The sequence below is a fragment of the Protopterus annectens genome, chromosome 11.part0 (genome assembly GCF_019279795.1).
Source record: "Protopterus annectens isolate FY-2018-M chromosome 11.part0, PAN1.0, whole genome shotgun sequence".
Taxonomy (NCBI): Eukaryota; Metazoa; Chordata; order Ceratodontiformes; family Protopteridae; genus Protopterus; species Protopterus annectens.
In genome coordinates this window covers 965,700,185-965,717,759 of record NC_056745.1, presented here as the reverse complement: position 1 = coordinate 965,717,759, position 17,575 = coordinate 965,700,185, and the positions used below count along the sequence as shown (strand labels likewise).

Genomic DNA, 17,575 nt, shown 5'->3' with positions numbered 1-17,575 from the left:
AAAGGAATGTCAGATGGAGCAACTCTCTTGCAAGTGCAAAGCACCCAAACAATAAACAAAATGAACATGACCATCAGTCACAGACATCTTTTGTCCACACTTTGGACATTTTTTAAACCCAGACTTGGGTTGTTTCTCCTTATTCTGGTCAGCCATGACAAATATTTAAATGCACACAAGAAAACTTGTATTAAAGTTATTATCAAAAAGACACACACAGACACACACAAACACACACACACACACACACACACACACACACACACACACACACACACACACACACACACACACGTGTTCAACAAATTCAAAGCGCACTATAAAATTTAAATAGTAAGCAGCCCTTAAAAAAACAAATGGGTTCTATAAAGTTAAATATGAACTAACTATCTTTTAGTATAAACACACTCTAAAGACTATAAATGCCTGCTAAAACACACTTGTCAACTATTAAATCTTATTCTAATCTATAAAAATGCACAACAAAAAGGAAAGGGAGATACTAAAGGCCTATATAATTGACAATCAAAAGGATTATAAGTAGCTATCACTATTAAAGCTAACACTAGCTGAACAAGATATTAAAGTTATAGTTGAAAAGTAGAAATTTTTTCTAGAAAAAATATTATACTGGCCTGAGCTGTGAGGAAAGCTCCGATCTGTTGCAGCAGCAAACTAGATCTGGGGTAACTCAAGGTGCATCATGGGATAGGGACTTGGCCTCGAGCTGTCTGAAGACCTCGAGCTTTGTAGTTGGCCGACTCGGAGCTGAGGATCTGCTCCAAACCCATCTTTAAGAATGAACGGCGAGATAGAACAACTTCACATCAATAATTTGTTACTGCTGATTGTTGTCTCTTTCAAAGGAATTTAATATTTTCATTTAGGTGTAAGGGAAAATTTCTCTTGGATTTTAAAAAGGGTAATTGCCATATTCAGGTAGTGCTATTATATGCCATAATGTACAGTGCTTAGAATGCAATAAAATACAAAAGTAGACCAGTAGGAAATATATCTTTGTTAAATAATATCCTGCTCCAGCCAAGGGGAAAACAACTTGCACATACCTCATTATACTTTGTTGTCTGTAAAAACAGGCTATATATGTGTGACTTTAAAAATCAGAATAAAGATTCATGTTTTGTAAACATTTTTGGAAGCAAAGTTATGGTACAAAAATCACTCTTCCACCTTACTCATAATGAAATCTTTGACAAGGAGCCATATATGTGCATGTCTGTACACATAAATGCATGGGTGGATGTGTGTACTCACTTATGTATGTTTGCTTGTTTTTGTATATGCACTTGTGTGCGCGCGCGCGAGCGCATTCACTTGCGCACTTGAGTGCGTGTGTGCATGCGTGGTTGTGAATGAGTGGTCTGCAGGGGTAAAAGGAGGTTAAAGTTACAAGCAAATACCAAAATAAAACATTCAAAGAATATACTTTTATCTACCTCATCCTTTTCTATTAAAGATGAGTCTCTTGACTTATTTTTTCTTGTACATTCCGGTATAACATACTTTTCCTCCATGTTAGAAGCATCAATGAGGAGAGCTATTTACTTTGCAATATTGTTTGTATGTGCAATTAAATAAAGCTTAAGGATAACATTCAGTATTCATAAAGCCTAAGAAAAGATTGTGCTGGATAAGCTGTCTCCATTAAAAGCAGACAGTTTTCATATATGTGAGAAGAATGTAATTATTCACATTACTTCTCTTCAGTAATATACTTCATCAAGGGCATTATAAGAAAAAGAATAAATATGTCAAAACTAAATGAAAAAAATAAGTTGTATCACCTGAAACAAGAATTACTGGAATTCTAATTAAAAAATTACACTGGAGACAGATGATTAATTGCCACTTACTGAGATGCAAATGGTAGGAAAACTGACATGTATGTTGGACTTGCTTCATCCTATGTTCATTTATCCTGCTAATACAATTACTCTTTGGGCTTTTGTGAATTCTGAGTTGGTAAATTTTATTTATTTCTATTTTTTATCCTTTGTCAACTGGTTAGTCCAGCAGGCTAGTGGCTTTTTTTTTCATGGGAGACCCGAGATGCTATTTGCACTACTTGGGGAAATTTGGCCAGTGTATCAGGGAACCTCCCCCAGTCTTTTTGTGATAGTTAACTAAAAATGCAATCATTTGGTCCTTCCATTCCTGGTGTGGAGGCAGCCAGGAATAGTAGTGGGCAATGGTGCAAAATTGAGAGAGGGTTTGTTTTCTTAGTGAAGCCAAGTAGAGAAAAGAGATATCTCATCAATCAGGCAAGAAAAAGACTATCTTTGTTCCAAAGTGTAATTTACAAATAGTCAGCATTTAGCTAAATTTATTACTGAAAAGCAGATAGGAATCGAGGTTACAGAGTTGGAGTCTGGGGCACTGTCAAACACTCAGTTGCCTGTCTTAATGGACAAAGGTGAGTCTGGAGAAGAATCCAAGGTTTCATGGTCAGACATTGTGTATAGAATGATTGGAGAAGAAAATATACAGAGCAATGATAAAGGGAGCAGATAACATGAATTTGGTACATTTGATGTCCATCCATCCATCCATCCATCCATCCATCCATCCATCCATCCATCCATCCATCCATCCATCTATCCATCCAGCCATCCACAACACCTTTTCCCATTTTTGCAGATGAAGTTAGGGTGTCACTTCAACAGTGACAATCATCTACAGTCAAGGTTAACACCACCAGGTGGCTAGCTCTGCCATGGTAGTTCTTCCACACCACACTCTCACACACATAAACATTTACACCTATGGCCAATTTAGAGTTTCCAATCCCCGTACTGCAACTCTTTGGAATCTGGGAACAGAGCACCTGGGGGATACCCACACAAATACAGGGAGGACATTAAGACTCTGCACAGAAGGAACCCCAGCCATGAACAAAACCAGGGAACCTCTTGCTGTGCGGTAACAATGTTATCCACTATGCCACCATGGCACCCAACATCTGGTATAGTTGCTGAAGATTGAATAAAGAAAACAGTCAATGTAACTGCTATTAAAGGTAGAGGTTTACAATGAGAATTAGAAGTTAAAAAGATGAAGTTACTGACAGATATTATATATGGGACAATTTAATTTTGCCATTAGGATTTCATGTGACAGACATTAGATCTTTAATTCACTTGGGAAGAAAAGATTTTTGTGAAGTTACTTTTGAGAATGAAGTGCTAATGGACACATTTTTATATATCTGTGAAACTAAAAATGACTTTACTTTTTTCTGGCTATGGTAATAAGACTAAAAAATGTGCTAGTTAGCCTTAGGATTAAAGACATTAATGAAAGTGATTTAAAATTAAGTTTTCATCAATTATGCCATTCTGTCCAACATATGGTAAATACAAAATATGAAAGGGGTTTACAGAATGGGTGGTGGGAAATGGATTTTTTTTTTCAAAATGGAAGAAGAATTGCAAAGTATTTAAGGATATATGTCATACGACTGAATGCTTAAAACACTGAACATCACATCAGAGCGATGAAAGGATCAAAGGAGTTTATCATTGAAAGACGACATCAGCGAATCTCACCACACTGAATAGCAATAGTTGGCCAACAGCTGCACTTAAGTTAGAAAGAATATTCATATTTACTCCCATCATGTTATACATAGCAATAGCAACAAATAAAATGCTAACATCACAGCTGTTGGCCAACTCTTGCTATGCAATGTGGATGAGATTTGTTAATGTTGGCTTTTGATGATTAAGACATTTGATGCTCTCATCTCACAAAGTATATTTTTTGATTGAGCTGCTTTGCCTTTTAACAAATGACCTCAAAGTACAAACACTAAAACATAAAGCACATGCAATTAAGGGAAAACAAAAACTTAGTTGCACTCCTTCCCATCCCAGGATACTGAAACAACTGAGAAATCTTTGCATACACCTTTCTCCATCCAGAAGAACTAACTAAATAATGAAATCCCAGATCTTCTCTCTAATGTATAACGGACTACTAGCAAGCAGAGAGGCTCTTCATTGTCAGTAACCCTTACAGTCCTGTCTAAAGAGCCTTTTGTCTGTATCAGAGACTATCAAAAAGCAGGAATAAGAGTCTGCCTTCTATGAAAATACATATTGGGTGGCATTAATGTGTGTCACTGTTTACAAAAATTAAGGAATTATATGTAGAGAAGTACAGTAAAGAAAAACAAGAGTAGGGAAATGCAGATGGCCAAGAAATCAGTGTCATCAAAAAAAATCTGTCCATATCTTTTCCCTAGTTCACACTCCATGGCATTTTTCCTGCATAATATCTGACTGAACTTGCTTATTCCCATTTGTAACCTCACCAACAGAAGACAGATTTCTTTATACCAACCTAAAATCATACATTTCCTTCTTTTACTGAAATGTTAAATCTCTTGCTGTTCTTTGCAGTTTTCATGTATTTAAGTTTCCATAACATCTCCTGTCTCACTTGTCTTGCAGGTATACGCACTGAAGTTTCTCAGTCTATCCACAGGGAGAGTTTTGCTATAGGACCTGTATCCTATTTCACCCTGAGGAAACATCCCAGAATTTCATTTTAGAGCTAGATACCAAAACCAGAAAACTTTTCCAAATAATATGTTGCTGACGGCTTGCACTGTGCTGCCACCAAATTTGCTCAGTCATTGATCACACAATTCTATAAACAGAATATTCATAAAACATCGACTTGCCTTTAAGCTTCAATATGCAATTTACCCAGTCTAGGGTCATCTAATGTGGGCATTTCATCAAGCCATATAGTCTACATGTCTGGAATGTCCCCTTTAAGATGAAGTCAGTTTAATTTTTTTTTTTTTTGGCACAAGTTCACAATATGAAGTACATTAAAATGTATCTATTTATTTATTTTGACATCTGTTAACTGAGTCTATCCAATTAAGCAACAGCCCATTGTCAGCAGAAGCCCGGGGGAAGCCCTGTACAGAAAACCGTTATAATTACAAAGATAAGTTCAAAAATGGTTGCAAACAGGTGATAACAGAATTTACATGATATTTTAAATACATAGTATACAACTTAAAAATTTAAATAAAAACATATATGTTATTAGAGCAAAAAAGAAAGTTAACTAAGAGGTTGGACTGAGTAGATAGGGAAAAAGAAGTAAAGGATAGTATTAGGGAATTATAAGGCAGGCACAGAAGAAAGTAAAACCAATATGAAGAGGAGTTATATCTGAAGGAAGGGAAAAAGAGAGAAATAGAGTAGAGTAGATGAGTAAGAGTAAAAAGATGAAGTTAGCAGAGAAAGTCGATTAGTAGCTGAAAAATGTTATGATGGGTTTTGGCACAAGCAGATCCATGAGTTTTGTAGTGTTTCTTTTAAACCTTTTTTAAAGGTATGAGTATGAGGAAGATTTCTAATGCTCAATGGGAGTTTGTTCCAGGCTGGGTCAACTGAATACCTATATAATTGATGTCCTATTGCTTTTTTAGGCTTGTGGATAGCTAAGGGGAACTGATCAGAGCTCTGCAGAGAGCAGGAAGAGGTATAGAGAGATATAAGGGAAGAGATGGCTAGGCAGAAGGAGGGTTTGTTAAGGATGGAGTGAATCAGTGACAGTTCAGAGATTAAGAGTAGATGGGGGAGTTCAAGCCAGTGAACAGTACTTATAGAGAGGCAGTGGTAAAAGCTGTAGAGCTGATTAGCAGTGAACCTTGCAATTTTATTATAAGGTAGTTAAAGCTTGGCCTTAATGAAGGATTGTAGGTTTATTAAGATTGGGAAGGCATAGAGGAGGGAGGGAAGGAGGTAGGCATGGGCAAGGGAAAGTCTTGAATCATTAGTGAGGTATTTTTTATTTCTGTAAAGCAGTCTGGGTTTTTGATGTGTCTTCTTAATGGAATTTAATACATGCAAATCAAATTTAAGTTGGTCGTCTATGATTTTGCCCAGTAGCTTAGTGTGAGTTTCAATGTTTATAATAGTGTTCTTTAAGAGATGAAATAGTAAATGATGTTTTATGATGGAAAAGAGATTTTAGGCAGAAATAGGAGAATATTTTTTTTGTCTTAGACTGAGTATGAGTTTATTGTTGGAAAGCCAATTTTCTACAGAGTGAAAGGAGTTTTGAGTAATTGAGTGGAGGTCAAAGATATTGTCAGAGGGAGAGATGATAATGTATTCATCAGCATATTGTATGAGAGTAGACAGAAGAGAGCCATTTGACAGATTGTTGCCTATAGGAGACGTAGCTAAAGAACCAAGACTGGGTAGAGTTAGTCAGTTTGGAAAGAAGCAGAGGATGGGAGACAATGTCAAAGGCTTTAGAGAGGTCCAGGAAAAGACACAAGACTAGTTTGTTGTTGTCTCTGGCTTCAGCAATTGTTTGGGTGAAGGAAGTTAGAGCAGTGGTAGTGTTATGGCTGGGTCACAAGCCATGATGAGTGGGTGAGTGTAGATTTTCATGCAGGAGGTAGTCCAGTTGTTGCTTATGGATACACTTTTCTAGCAGCTTTGAGAGGGGGATTGAATAGCTATGGGACGGAAGTTAATTAGGTCAATGGAGTCACCTCCCTTGTGGACGGGGATAGTATAATTTTTTTTCCAGATGGAGGGGACAGAAGATTCTTGGATAGAGCAATTAATAAGGATAGAGAAAGGGTATGCTAAAGAACTAGCAGCGATTTTTAGGAATGGGGGAGATTGTCAACTGAGGGAGAGCATGGTTTTAGTTTGCTGAGAAGACATTTAATGTAGGTGGTAGGGATAGGTTTGAGTGAAAAGGTATCTGTTTGAATTGATGAGGAGGGTGTTGTTGATGTGTATTAGTTTAGTGATAAAGTCAATGAAGTAGGAGTTAAGAATGTTGGCAGTTTCCAGGGGAGTATTGTCAGGACAGAGGTTAGGTGAACTAAGGGTGCCAGGGTGGAAAATTTTATTAACAGTGGCCCTGCATTATTTGGGATTTTTGTGGTGGCTTGATAAGGGGTTTTGGTAGAAGTTCTTCTTGTCAGTAATTATTTCCTTTTTAGTGTGGTTACAAAGATGTTTGCAGTTTTGTATTTTAGCCAGCATTTTCAGGCTTGGTCTCTTTCCAGCAATAGAGAGCGAGTGGCCATGGATAGCCATGGTGCAGAATTGTATTTTATTCTAACTTTCCTAAGAGGAGCTAGGGAGTTAAGAGTTTCAAGGAATATGGTGATGGATTTAAACACTGCTTCATCCAGGGGTAGGGGGTGCAATGAAGGAGAGTATATTATTGAATATGTCTGGGTTAAATTTAGAGAGGGAGTGATGGTATTTGTATCTATGTAATTAACAGTGTTGTAGGGTATATCTTTGGATACAGATGGGAGAGAGGTTGCTCAAGGAATCAGGTAGAGATGTGGGGTTGTGATAAAGGTTTGGGTTAGAGACTAGGATCCACTGTAGGGTAGTGCCAGAGTTAGAAGGTTTACTATGATGACTTGGGGTTGTAATATATTGAGTGAAGCCACGAAGATGTATTGAAGAGTTTGGGGAGTTAGTGCGAAGGATTGCCAGTCAATGTTAACATCAACTAGGATTATTGTTTCGTTATTTATGCAGTGAGTAAACCAGGAAAGTATTTGTTCAAGTAAAGGAATATTATTTCTGGGTGGAATATAGATTACAGCAACTATAATTGTTCTATGGCTGTTAAGTTTACAATTGGCTATTAAGATTTCTGCAGGGTGAAATTTGGGAAGAGAGACTTATAAGTTAAAATTAATCTAATCTGCTACATTCAAGACTACTACATTACTGTAGTAGATCCCTAGGTCAGCATAAATGAAAAAAATGTAAAGTTAAAGATCAGTAATCCCTGATGTTCAGAAAGCAACCACTGAGCAAGTATACGGACCTCTGCACCTTCCTCCCCAGTACCATGGTACCATGGTAATAGTGGTTTAGATCCTGATTATTTTGTCTGTGTCATTTCTTTGATTATGTGCTCACTGCAGTCTCCCCAGCCTCTCACATACTAAGGTGCCATTCACATCTGGATCAGCTCTCTAAATACAGAGCAATAAATATTTTTTGTGGAACCTCTCATATCCATTATCTATATATGTCAAATTCCAGAGTCATACAACCATAGTGAAAATACAGACATAAAGTAAGGGGGGGACATGTATAGCACAAAGAAATATCCCACTCTCTGAAAGAAACAATGCCAAATTCAGTCAAGCAATACTATTGCTGACTAATAGTAACTTACCTTATCCAGAAACATTTCATTAGAATGTGTGTTAACTGCTCTGTACAAAATACTGACATGATTTCCAAACAGGTAGATATTCTCTTCTAAATGATGTGTAACTTGTCTTATGGTTGCATTCTATACAACTAACCTCAGAAGTGACCATCAACTCATTTACTGACCACAGCCACTTTCATAACAAAAGTTCAGAAAAAATCAGTTTTATGGCACAATCCCATTGTAGCTTCCCATTTTAGATGCAGGTTTCTATTTAATATATACCTAAACATTTTGCAGAAAGTGATCCAAAGCTTTCCTAACAACACGATTGCCAAATCCCTAGTACACTTGAATCTACTTCCTCAGTAACCATTCAAAGCAACTTTTAATAAGTATTTTCCAAGTTCTTACTAGCTAAAAGTAGGATACCTCTAGAGTCTTTGATGACTAGAGGTGGGCATTTTGGAAGCTTTTGTGATGCTGAAAAAACATAATATTTGTTTTCTTAGAATGCTTAGAATTTTGGTTGGACACAGTATTGAGTTTTACTGGAGTCAATCAGTTGTTAGTCATCCGCTTACATTCCTAGTTGTATGATACAAAAGTGCAGGGTAATGTCTTTGATGACCAGAGAGAGCAGTAATGGCCCCAGTACAGAGCCTTGGGGTACTCCAGTGATGAATACTACTTTGTTTGAGCACGTATTAGCATAAGATTGAAAGGATCTCTCCTTTAGTAGTTTGTAAACCATATTAGTGTGTTCTCTCCAAAGTTAAATTTGCATAACTTTTGTAATACAAGATTATTGTCTACCACCTTGAAGTCTATTACCATATCAATAAAAACACATTTTGAGATTAGCTCTTCATTGATATCAGACATCCACCAGTATCGGGAAAGGAGTATTGACTCCAACCAGTGGCACATAGCTAGATTCTTCTCAAGTAAAGGATCCAGATTACCCAGCTTTGGACACAATGCTGCAGTTATTAAAAAAAATGTTAAAAAGTGATTTATGTTGCTACTCCTGCTGTCTTCGTCTCTTTGCCAGATACTGGTGGTTGTTTTCATTTTGTTACTAGTAGAGTACATGCCACAGGTTTGTTTCTTCTTTTTGTGTGATTGGTAATTCAGTATTATAATTAATTACACATGTAACCATGAAATGGATTTCTCATAAAAAAGGAAAATCTATCTATCTATCTATCTATCTATCTATCTATCTATCTATCTATCTATCTATCTATCTATCTATCTATCTTTAAGTATCTCCCTCTCTCTCTCTCTCTATATATATATATATATATATATATATATATATATATAATAATTTTTTATTACTATTATTATTAATATTATTAATTTTACAGGGGGAGGCCAATATGGGGTCATTCTTTCCTATGTCCTCCCACTCCATGGTCATACTGTCTTGACAAAAAGGATAGTTTATTAGTTGAATTTCATTTTGCAGTTACACAGTCAGTTAACCATGATAAAGAACTCCCCCACTTTGTAGTGGTAATGGAATACTCCTCTTGTATGTGCTGAAATACACTGTGAAGTGATAATGCATTACAAGTGCTGACCAATTATAATGCCAGGAACCTTGCTATATTTGATAAATACAAATCACTTGATTTTTGCTTTTTGTCTGTTGTTCATCACTGTAGCCTCTATACGAAGTAAAAAAATTACTATGCTCAATTCGCATTCTACATTTTTTAGGTAAACAGCTGGAAATCCTCCTTTACAGTCACAGTCGAAATGATGATTACTGCTAATGGATGGTCCATGACCACCAATTAGATATACAGCCTTCCATTTTAAACATACAAGACTCATAAAGTTGTATCGCAATTACACCTTCTATGAAATGAAGGTCTGTCCTCTGAGTGTCTCTTCCCTGGTCATTGACAGGGCCCCCCCCAAAAGTCTTGAAGGATGAACATGCCATCAGCTCTGGAAGCTTCCTCTTATACAAAGACAGAAAATATGTTGGTGTCAATGCATCTTGACCCGAAGTCAATCTCAGATCCAAGCTATTGAGTGTTGAAGCCCTGAGAGGCAGGAATGGCTCCAACAACTTTGGTGTTGACCCATTCTCTTGAACCCTGGCAGTATATTCCAGATCTGAACACATTGGAATCAAATGAGAAAGGGATGCTGTCAGAGTTGAAGTAGCTCAGTCTGTTGGCTCTGACAAAGGTGCCCTGGGGCAGGTCAGAGCCAGGGTAGTCGAATTCAAAGGACAGAATGGGACTGCAGAAATAAGAGGAGGGCTAGGTGGACTAAAACTTGGTACGTTCCTGGGGGATGACACCAAGAGAACCCCAAGCTGGATTTGTATTCTGAGGAACTTCTGCATCATCCTGTCAATGTTCAGTCAGGCTTCTGGATGAATGGGTAGAAGAAGCCATCAAAAGTGGTTTTGAGTACCTCCGCTAGTGAAGTATAGGGAAATGTAACCTCGGGCTCACTGGTTCTGGAGAGAAATGGGACCAAGCGGCTGAAGGACTGACCAGAAAGCCTGTTGATTCTGACCTTCTGTGATATTTGCATGGATCCCAATTGTCACCGTTGGATCTGGAGAAGACTTCCTTGATTTTTCAGAATCTTCTTTGCCTGATTTTTCTTTTTCTTTTACTATTTTTTTTTTCTTTCTCCTTTTATTTTGGCTTATCTTTGGGTCTGCTCTTGACCTGTTTTCCAGCTGGGGAAGTAACAGTGGAGGAAGAAGAGGCAATAGAAATAGAAGACCCTGTCTGTGGAGGGAGGATGCCCTTGACTATGAGCTTCTTTCTCTCCTAGTCTGAAGTGCACTGGAACTAAAGGGGGCATAGGCTTGGTATTCAGTATAGAAGTGGGAAGTGCCCAAACAGTACACACACAATATATATGCGGATCCTGAAGAGGAAGTTTCTGTCAATAGTCAGTATACTTATTGAATCCCTGACCATCTGACATGACACAGTTGTCTAATTTAAGAACTCTGAATAATCAGAATGAAGGCACACTGGAAATATAATAACCATACTCAAAAGAATCGCTATCAATACTAATTGGAAAAATGCATTCTAAGCTACGTACTAAGACTATAACCATGAGCAGTATTCAAAAATGTAAAGACTATACTAAAAACTGCATCTGCTACTATCCTAACTACATAAGCCTTATCTGAAAACTAATGGTAGGAAAAACACACTTATAATGTTAAATCTTATAGCTAAAGCTGGAGCAACATGCAGGGGCGGCTCGTGCTATCGGACTGCAGGACTGCAGCCCTCTCAGGAAAACTGACATTTCATTTGCCAAAAAAAAAAAAATATTTCTATATTATTTATTTGTTTCGTGTTTTAAAATTAACCTACACAATAGTATGAGAAGTCCGCAAAGTCCCGGAACTCGTACTGCGCATGCTCGACGATTTCCGTTTTTTTTTTTTTTTAACAATGAACATATACTATCTGACTGCTGTAAAAGGCCATCCAGACTAAAGAAAAAGCATCAGTGTGATGCCCAGAAGTCTATGCAGTTTAAACCGTTTAACCACACACACCGTAAATTAGAAGAGGGTTCGGACTGCCACGTCCGCAGGCACGTACATGACGTGGATGGCTGGATTGCTACTGATTGGTTCTTGCTCTCTTCTCAAAAAAGAGAGCGAAAAACAATCAGTAGCACTTAGCAAAGTAGTACTTACTGTACTTGTCTTGTTTGTTTGGGGGACCGTTGGAACTTGGATTTAGTGGATTACCCGATTATATACTGGCATTGTCGTTGGTGGTGCTTGAAGCAAGTTTATTTTTTTGTCTTGGGGCTTGAGGAAAAGAAGAAGATTAGCGCAAGATACATAAAACTGACATAGGTGCTGGAATCGGCTCTGTATCCTTGAGTTTTTTTTTTTTTTTTTTGCTGTAGCCGATGCTAACCTAACTTACTGACTTGCTGCAACTATTTTTGGTTGCTGCTCCTCCAGTTCTCTTCTTTAAAAAGCCACTGTCTCAGGGTAATATACCTGACTGCCAAAGTTACAAGAAAGAAACAGAAAATATAGGGATAACATATTAAATATAAATTACAACATTAAGCTCATACAAACTCTGCAGGTGAACTAAGAAGACACTGAAACATATTTACTTTTATATTTTGTTATGAGTGGTATGTGTGTTTTCATCATGAAATTACCTTCTAATAAAATCAAAATGTTTACTTCATTCACTTTACATTTTTTTCAGAAATTCCTTCAAAATACCAAAATAAAAAACACTTTTATAAATTGGTAGCAAATTTGTGCAATGGAGTTTTGTGTTAATGTAAATAATCAGTTTTCTAAAACAAACAGATCTCCATCCCTGCAAAAGACAATATTTGTAATAGTCCTTTCCTTCCTTCATTAGAATTCTCTGGCTATGAGTTAGGTGCTCAAGACTTAAAATGATCTAGAAGCCATGATCAATGTTGTGAAGCATCGTTCTCTAGGTTGATGAAATGGAGTTCTGTCCACCTAAAGCCATCAGATGTAACAAGAAAATCTTGGAATTGAAGATGAAATTTCTTTAACATTATAACTTCAGTAGTTAAGTGCATATGCTACAAACACTTCTCATAAGTTCTTCTCTCACAAAAATTTATTTTCTGTCCTGTTTACTTCTCATCTATAAATGTTGCACATTTTCTATGCTCATTCTCTTCACCTTTCGAAACCTTATTACAGGCATACTTTTTGCCCCCTTCCCCACCACATGTTCACTTACCTGGACATTTTTCTTGACACATTCATAGCCCATTGTAATCCTGTATGACAACTGGAGTTTGCCTTGTCTTAGTACAGTGCATTATTTATGTTTGACACCTTAACTGTTTAAGCACACAGCTCAGCAGTATTTTGTTCCAGTAATTGCTTGAAAAAATATTTTCAGAGGTTACTTGTTTGAACATACCTACATTTCAATAGCTACAATCAATGTTCTTTGTTCTAAACCATAAAATAGTTATATTGTTGAAGACTTCTTCCACTGTCTACTCTGATCTCACAGCAATATTTGTTTATTATTTTATGTACATTATATTTTATGTAGGAAGAAATTGCAGCGTTAATTATTTTGTTTTCATTGTGCTCCACTGCATGTGAACTTTAATTCAAGTTACAGTCCTCATTAAAGAGGGCAAATTATCTTGGCCAGATAAAACAAAACGAAGCACACTAATACCAATTCCGGAATGCAAAGCACACAATCAAGTCCAAAGATAACTCACTTGATTATTAATCAAGTGAGTTATTTTCTCTTCGGACTACATGTGGCTGTTTTTCCATCCGGAATTAGTATTAGTGTGCTTCATTTTGTTATATAATATTTGAGAAAGGTAGGTTAAGTACTGCAGTTACAAGAGATCCCACCAAATTGTGTGAATGACATTTCAGAAGGCTTACACAGAGAAACAGCTTTCTCACAGCTATAAAGTGACAGTGTTTAAAATAATGCTTTGCTTACAAGTTTTTGATGTTAACATTTCTAGCCTTGCAGGTACTGTTCCACAGCCTGGTGGTGTTTTTGTTAGGATCTGTAGACTGTAATCCATAGACGGCAATCAAGATGAAATGGCTTAGCAGTGCTTTAAAATTACATGTTCTGAAATCATGCATTGCTAACTGGCTTGTTGTGGCTCTTTGGTTCTAAACTGTATAGCTAGCCTAAGCAGAAGAACTGAATCTCTTAACAAAAGTGTATGTATGCCTCCCCACCCCTATGTGGAAAGCATATCTCATATTATGTGGTGAACCAAGTGGATCAGTATATTTATGAAAAAAAGATGGCTGGCAACACTACACCTTGTTAATTGCAAAATGAATGAAGTTCCATATGATCAAATTCAACTTCCTGACGATTTTTAGCTTTTAATCACTGATTCCTGTACAAGCTGACAGTGATTTTGTTTATTTTACAAAGTTCTCTTTAATGTTTGTGGAGTTGAAATATATATTAAGGGCTGCCCCCCCCAAAAAAAAAAAACTACTTTTGATAGAATTTTCATTGGTTTATTATCATGACAATTAAACTCAGCAACTGCAGTCCTCATGTTGGAATCTGGGGACTCAGAGGTGAAAAAAGGAAGTCAATTTTTGATTGTTCCCTGATGCAGTGAAAAATCTTTGCTCAGTGTAGTAAGCAGTGAACATTTTCTCTGCTGAGGCTACACTTATTCATGGTCTAATATGAATACAATATGACATCCTGGGAAATTTATTACTGAACATTTTAAGGTTAGGAGCCCAAAATTAAAAGCAACAGTTGTAGGGGGTAGAAGTTCTACAGCCTAAATTTGAAAGCAGATCCCTGTGTTCCACTGTTTTCAAAGTACTTGTCAGCTTTATTCAGACTTATAAACATTCTGTTTAACTTATTTGTCACTGATCTGGCTTTAACATGAATTTTGTTGCTCACCCAGGTTTTGCTTCCTAACCTTGTTATCAGTTTTGTAATGGGAGCTAAGGAGAGGTAGGTGTATTTGTAAACATCCAAATGTCTACTCTTGCCTGCAAATGCATTTAGTTTCAAGTGGTTATATCACTGTTTGCATTATTAGATTGATGTTAACCGTGGGGTTTCCAAAGTACTGTTTCGTCCATGTGATGTTCATGTTCTACAACCTCTGAAATAATGCATAAGATTATTTAGAAAGCTTATTAATTCTGTGCAACTGACTGCGGTGGTGGTGCTGCGGTAGCGTTGCCGCCTCACAGTAAGATGTTATTCTGTCTGATTCTCAGCTAAAACGTCTTCTGTGTGGAGACATGCGTGAATGGGCGTACCTTCGTTGAAGGTTGTGCGTCAGAGCTGGCAACTCGGTATGTAAAAATCTTCTGCCAAACATTAGCGGACCGGAGTTCCGCTGTGGCGACCCCTAACCAGGAAAAGCCGAAAGATACAACAACAACATTGATTCTGTGCACATTAAACCTAACCTCATGCTATTATCCACATTTTTATGTTAATAAAATACATTATAAACAGGGTAATAAGCAGGCAATACAGTTGTGCAATAGGACATTGATGCACAGCCACTGTAGGCCTGGGAGGGATGAAAGGGGAAATTAAAAAAAGCATTTCACCTGCAGCTTCTGTGTGTCCCTGAATCTATGACTGATTGACACCACTCAGTTAACGTGCCATAAAAAACATTCATCAAAATACCAGAAGGATAACAATATTATAAAAACAATATTATCCACTTTCTTTGGCTACTGTTGGCTGAAGGAGAAGAGGGGGAAGGCATGCCCAAAGGTGCGATTGTGTTGATTTGGACATGTGCTGAGGAGGGATGCTGGGTATATTGGGAAAAGAATGCTAAGGATGGAGCTGGCAGGGAAGAAGAAAAGAGGAAGGCCTCATAACGTTTATGCATGTGGTGAGAGAGGACATGCAGGTGGTTGGTGTGATAGAGCAAGATGCAGAGGACAGTAAGAAATGGAAACAGATGATCTGCTGTGGTAACCCCTAATGGGAACAGCTGAAAGAGAAGACTACAAGCACTTATTTGGAACCAGGTGGGGTCATGTGAATAGCATTTGCTTGGGAAACTTTAAACTGTCCCTTTTGAACCTCCATGGAAAAGGAGGAAAAAAGAAATCCAGTATAACCTGATGTGTTCCAGACCAGACCACAACTTCTCCTCAGGTGCAGAAACAGAGTATGAAGTACTGTTTGCAGCATACCGCAGAGGTAAGTGTTCAAACCAACCTGTATATATATATATATATATATATATATATATATATATATATATATATATATATATATATATATATGTAACAATGTGTGCTGTGTAGAGCATTCAGCATGTGCCATAGTGACTGAGCATTTATTTCATGTAAATTAGTAAGCATGTCCGGCATTGATCCCACTGTGCCATAGCTCCACCCCTTTTAGTTGGCCACACCCCTCCCAATTGGCCCCACCCATTCAGCTGTCTTCTACAGCCCCCCTTTGATTTGAAGTCACCAGCCTCCACTGGCAACAAGTCTCTATGTAGGAAGAGAAGACAAAGGAGTTATCCCTCAAAGGATATAACACTAGTTATACAGCCTTTGTAGAACACACTCAAAGTCTTTAGGCAGCAAATGAGATCTGAGGTACTAAGGTGTAATTAAGGGAATTATGCCTAGGGGAGGCATCACAGCCCTGGAGCAAGAAGCCTCCAAATTGGTGCCGAGGATGGATTAGAATAAATCTGATGACTTGTGCTGAATCAGACAAAAGTTGACAGCATTGGATTTATCCTTATCCATTTTTTCTTTAACTCCCAAATATTAACAAATATTATCCTTTCGCTTTTATGACTCCTATACTCCCTAAGCAGAGAGCTTACCCTGCATTTGTTTCTATGTATTGGTAATCCTTCCTTAAGATGTGGGTAGACTTTCAAGAACATCTGGCATTCTGGAATCTGGAATGTATTTAAATTAACAAAATAAATGAATTAACTGAGTTACTTACTGTACTTTGTCTATTAATTGCAGTTATTGATGAAATGTGTGCCATCTTTGTGGTTGTGTGGCTACCCAGTCTCTTCTCATTATTCATTCCTCTTATAACAGCCAGCTGGCCTGTGGGATGAAGGACTTAAGTACAAAACAGCAACTGTGTTTTCATTTGACAAATACTTGTTTAATATCATGTGCTGACACAATACAGACATGAGGAAAGCAGCCAGGCAGACATCTGAAACACTGAAGCTAAATTATTCATTCTCATGATACACAGGATCAGCTTTCCACAGCAATCACATTACTTGTCATAAATGGCTTACTGGAACACATAAAAGGAGGATTGTTTTAAATCAGATTGCATGTAATAGACAAGCATATATTTTTTTAGATGTCAAACTAAAAATTACATCCTAATGCTTTGCAGAGCTACTGAACAGTAACTCGTTATTCAAACCTTCACCCAGAGATCTAAAACTGTTTGGCTGTTTTAATGCTGCAACTCTTCAAAAATGTGCATCTGTAACTCATACTGCATACTAATTTTCTGTGATCTCCTGTTACATTCAGTTTCATCTTGCTTCATTGCTACCCTTTCTACCTAGTTCATACACTGAGTGGCCTTTATTTAACACTTCTCATCATCTAACAAATCTCTAATTTTCTTTCAATGATATTTTATCACCTTCCTTTGTCAGTGTTGTGCGCTCTGGCTTTGATGCTTTGGTCCAGTGTTAATTTTTGGTTCACTCTTTTTAGTACAGGAGCTGCTGATATAAGCACCTTCACTGTTAACAGTCATTTTCCTTATTTTCCCAGTATTTTCTTGGCATCCATATAGCACAGAAGTAACGTTCTCGCTAATATATTCTCTTACAAATCTTTCATACC

The 17,575-nt window shown here is 37.3% G+C and overlaps 1 protein-coding gene across 1 annotated transcript in view; it reads right to left on the bottom strand.

Moving 5' to 3' along the window:
* Positions 1-17,575, bottom strand: part of SEMA3D (semaphorin 3D) — a 1,474,119-nt gene that overhangs the window by 801,329 nt on the left and 655,215 nt on the right. The window lies entirely within an intron of this gene.